Genomic DNA, 5582 nt, shown 5'->3' on the forward strand with positions numbered 1-5582 from the left:
GATGCTCTTTGATTGTTTTAGATCTTTGCAGATTTTTCGCCCTTATAAAGCTGGCAGTAAGTTCAGCAGGTAGGTCCGACTGTTGCTTTATTGCGAGAGTGAAAGTCGTGTGAGAGTTTGAAGTTTATAGTCAAAACCCACAATTTTTCATAAGTGTAGGGTGCATGTCGATAAGATGAGAGTATCTTATTTAGAAGAGTGGCATTTCTACCATATTTTGATTCCTGTGGTATGGATGAGCTGTTCCCACACCATAGAGTTTTATTCGACGCAAGGTAGAAGTATCATCCCGGCTGCCACGACATGGTTGGCACTTTCCTATGTCGTGGGGGAGTTTCTCATCGCGAAAGGAAGCTGTCATTCTTGGTATGACGACGTGACCAACAATTTTCACAATGTGGCCATGTTATTATTCATAGTTTAGATTTCACATCACTCGACGAGACGATGTGGTTGACACTTATCCCACGTCATGGTCACTACACATTTCATTTATTTGCAATCGTTTGCACCACATTTTAGAAGTCAGCATTCTTGATTTATTTTTCCGGCAAATTTAGAAACAGCAGTTCCAGTTTCCAGTTTTCCAGCACATTTATGGAGCAACTTTTAGCAGCCCCATTCGATCTCGCCACAACTACCCCAGGGGAGTCTGTTCTTTTTTTCTCCCTTTTTATTGTTTTATGTTCTTAATTAGTTTTATGCATACAATGAGGGCATTGTATGAAATAAGTGTGGGGGTAGGGGGTCGAATAAGAAAATTAAAAGTTGCTAGATTTAGAAATTTTAAAATTTTAAAAAAAATTATAAACTTGAAAAATAGTTTAATTTAGGAAAATCTAGTGATAATTTAAAATTTTGTTAATATTATATGGGATGATCAGATGAGAACTCAAATGTTTAGTTGAGCCTATATACGTTATAGTGCATTTGTGACCCCCTTTATTCTAGTGAAATCATGGGACAAAAACACAATCTCGCTTAGTTTGAGGGATGCAATATGTTTAGCATCATGTACCTGAAATGTTTCCAGGAAAGCTTATGTAGTCATTGCACTTAGACTAATGCTTTAACCAATAAGGGTTGAAGTAAAGCGCCCCTGCTTAAGCATGTAGGGCTTTGAGTGAAAAAAAAAAGAGTGAGTACATGTAAAAAAAAGAGAGAGAGAAATTACCAAAAAGTGAAAAAGTTGAAGAATTTTTGGAGCTATAGAAGTATCAAAGTTTGAAGATCAAAGATCAAAAATTCTGAAGTGTCAAAAGTTGAAGATACCAAAAATTACATAAAGATGGTGAATTCAAAGAAATTGAAGATCAAATATTAAAGAAGTAAAGAATTCAAGAGCTCCATATTGTGGTATCTAAAAAGTTGTAATTATCTAGTTTATGTATGCTTGGGTAGCTTTACAAAAATACCTTGAGGTTAGAGAGTTTTTTGAGGATGGATTCGGAGGGTTGCATAAAATGAGCAGTGTTCAAAAGAAGTGGGCGAGTGTTTATGAGGATTGTGAGTATTTAGAATTGAGGGGAGTCCTTAGGAAAAAGTTTTAGACACAAATGCATGCGTTGCGGTCTTGGCATAATGGCTGAGTTTAAAATGGATTGTTTTGTGCGATATTGGTAAATTAAAAGTAAGTTTGCTTGGGGGCAAGCAAAGGCCAAGTGTGGGGTATTTTGATATGTGTATTTTTATACATATTTTTATACATTATATCTTAGTATTTTAGCCTTTATTATTCATATTTAGAACTAAAAGGTACTTATAATGCTTTGAATTATAATTTACAGCTATTAGTTGTCGATAGAGCGGAAGAGAAAAGATTGGAGCGGAAATCGGGCTTAGAAGCTAAAAGAAAGAAAATATGTTGAAGACTGCCATTACGCCCAGCGTAATGTTGAAACAAGAACTACGCCCTGCGTAAATATCATTACACCCAGTGTAGTGAGCTGGTGTCCCGAAGTATGGATCGCGATAGGATTCCTTGTACGCCCAGTTTAATTCGACCTACGCCCAGCGTACGTAGGTCGGTTCTAAAAGCTATAAAGAGAGGATATCGGCCAACCAGAAGGGGAATTCGACTACCATCAATCCTTAGTCGACAATTAACTTCTGTTAAGCCGTTTTGAGGGTCTAGGAGGCGGCTGGAAGGCCGTTAAGCTGACAGGAGCGAAGATCTAAGGGATTGGAGAGCGGATTCATGTTGGTAATCATGTGGTTTGTTATCGTGACCATGTTTGCATTCCATTGTGATGCCATTATGTGTTTACTTTCTGATTTAGGTGTTAAAACCTTTTACTTTGTGCTTATGACCGATTGAATCTTCGAATTATTGGTTTAATTGCTATTTGGATTATTTATTCTTATTTAATTTATTTTGTCAAGTTTGATTGAAGATCCATATGTGTTAAAGATTGTTGTTTGTTTCCTATTTTTGAATTAATAAAGTTTAGATGATCATCTAGCTGTGTTAGTTTGAATCATAGTTGTCCAACGACCATTGGTGATTCTGATTAGAGTTTTGACCAAAACCTAGGGTTAGGAAATAAAGTAATGAACTTTAATGTGTGTGCATGAGTAGAATGACCATTCGTTGCATGATTTAACTTCTAAGACTATTAGAGTTAAATAAGATCAAATCTTTCTTAATACAAACCAAATATTGATTTGCATGATTGTTTGTTCACTTGATGAATGAGTTAATAATTGTGTTGAAATCAAAGGATTAGTAGTCATGACCATGACACTAGTCATATTAGGAATCGGTAAATAATGAATAAGTATCCATTGTATCAGTAGTTAGCCATTAATTTAAGAAGTAATTTTATCTAAATCAAAGTACCTAAAGAAATTTGTATTCCTGTCAGTTTATCGAGAATTGCTATTAGTTATTCGTTTGAGATTTAATAAACATCTCTTTATTCCTTCATATGTTTTGTAACCTATAATCAAATATTTTAAATTAATTCACTAACGTTCCCCTTGTGTTCGACACCCTTGCTTATCAAAGCTATACTATACTCGATCGGGTTCACTGCCTGTAAGGTGTGGTTTAGATGCGATAAAAAAGGACTTATAAATAAAAAACTAGTGCATTAATGATACACATCACCTATAAAATGGCAGTTTAATGGGTGTCCACTCTAACCACCGCTTCCTTGACTGGTGAAGGGTCGTTAGCCGAACGGGTAGGATAGGACTCTAATTCTCCCTTCATTAAAAGTATAATGATAAATCTAAAGTAACTAAACACTTAGAAATTCCCAATCTTAGTTACTTTAGGAAAATGTGAATATGGTGCTAACCCATGAAATTGCACTTTGCACCTTGTTAAGCCATTAATGGAGCGTGTGTGGTTAATCGGAACACTAATCTGGACTGACAGTGCGTGGCAAAGGGTAGCTTGATGTTAATCATAGATCAATGGAGCGTGTGTGGTTAACCGGCACATTGATTAGGTGGTGTAACATTGGGTGTACCAAGCTAATTTGCATGGTTATTCACACCTTGTTTGTGATCCTCAACATCCCAGTCACAAACTTGAAGGGCACAATCAAGATTTAAACATGCCATTGACAGTCTCAATGAATCTCAAAGGATCTAGGAGTTTCAATTCACTTAAAACCTCAAATTCTTTTTCGTTTTTCGTGGTGGAAATTGGTAAATCGTCATTTACCTACCTTCAAATATTTTACAGTTTGGATTACGACATCCCTCTTCCAAATTGTAAAATATTGTGTTGGGTCCTTGCCATAATATTTCATTTGGGTGTTATATTAAGGACTAAATCAAGTAACTTGAATTTCTCCCATTGTAGATGTCTAGTTCAGACAACTATGGTCTTCTGAAATCTTATGGAACAAGTTTTCCTCTTGAAGATGATGTCTCGCGGTTAGATCGTGGAAGTCATACTTTACTTCCTCCACCTCCTCCAATAATTCTCCTTAACCCACAAATTCAAAGACTTGAAAAATTCAAGGTAACTCAAGCCCTACTTGCAATGAAACATCAAGATGGAAGGCCTGTGTGTACTCACGTCTTGGAGATGAACTCACATATTGACGGGCTGAGAGTATTGGGTGTCAAAGTCTCAAGGAAGTTGGTTGTTGACTAGGTTCTTCAATCACTTCCTGAGTCATATAGTGAGTTCATTAAGGACTACTATATGACAGACCACGACATGACCCTTATTGATCTTAGCTATTTGCTTGTTGCTGCTGAATCAGCAATGATGTGGTGCACTGGAAAAGAAAATTTGATGCGAAGATCTACTCTCCAAACTTCCATGGATATTGACAATGGAAAAATTGGAAGTCTAGAAAAGATTTCTTTTTCCAAGGGAAAGAGAAAGGCTAAGTCTGAGATTGTCCAGTATACCATTCCCAAAGAGTCTATATGTTTCTATTGCCAAGAGAAGGGGCATTGGTTGTGAAGCTGCCCTGACTACCTGAAAGATCTGAGAAAAGGTAGAATCGAAAAGTTTGACTCTACTTCAGGTAAGTCTACTATCTAACTCTATTAAGTTCCTAATTTTTTATTCTTAATACATGATGTGACAAGGTTGCATTTTGATGTTTTGTAGGATCATGCAAAGGGAAGGAATCTTAAAGGAAGAGTATGTTGAATCTGATCGCGAAGATGGATTTCAATCACATGGTTCAATGATCAGATTTTTGAGTTGCTGCTTAGGAGTTATGATAGATTTCTAGGAAATATGTAATAACATAGTTTTCATTTATAATTGCATTGTAAGGAAAAGTTTTTTCCGCATTTTATAAATAAATAAAATTTTGTTTTTATTTTATTATACCTCCTTGCAATGGCATTTATGAAAATTAATGTTATTATGCTTCTATGTTAGCAATATGAATTTGATTCTTTCGTTTGTGGTAGTGTCAGAAATTACCAAATAAGGAAATATTCTCATCACCCAGGATTCAATTGGACAGAAACTTGGAATCATGCGAGTTGTATTGTATGATGAATGAGAATTTTCATCTTTGGTAAATTAAGACTAATTCCTTGTTTACATGTATATGTGAGTCAAGTAAAGGACTAGGGGATTGGGTACACTGGGTGTGCGATGGTCAAGATCCACCACAAAGATCAATAAAACTATTCATCATGATTTACAAGTTTAAGTATAATTCTGAAACATTGGAAAAGTTTCAATGTATGGCAGAACGAATGAGAAGAATCAAATTAGGCAGAAAGATAAAATTTTCTCCAATCTGAAAAGATGGGAGAGTACTTTAGTATCGTGTTTTATGATCATCTGAATGTTTATGGAAAAACCTTATCACAATTGATCCTCTAAAGACATCTTAGTGCATTTGTATGGCTAAGAAGAGGAATCGTGAATTGTTGAGATAGTTTAAATCAAGAAGATGAGTCATACTTCGTTCCAAATCGAGTCTTAGAGTCATACTCCAAGATTGAGCCTTGAGTGACATAATCTTAAGAAAGGTTTAAAACACTTATCAAATGTAGAGTAAAAGTTTTTCTACTCTTGTACATTTGAAATTGGTAAGTTGTGACGTTTTGGATAAAACAAAGACCAACTTAGGCCAATTGTGTGAAGTTTT

This window comes from Lactuca virosa, chromosome 8 (genome assembly GCF_052849685.1).
Source record: "Lactuca virosa cultivar CGN04683 chromosome 8, Lactuca_virosa_CGN04683_v6, whole genome shotgun sequence".
Classification (NCBI taxonomy): Eukaryota; Viridiplantae; Streptophyta; class Magnoliopsida; order Asterales; family Asteraceae; genus Lactuca; species Lactuca virosa.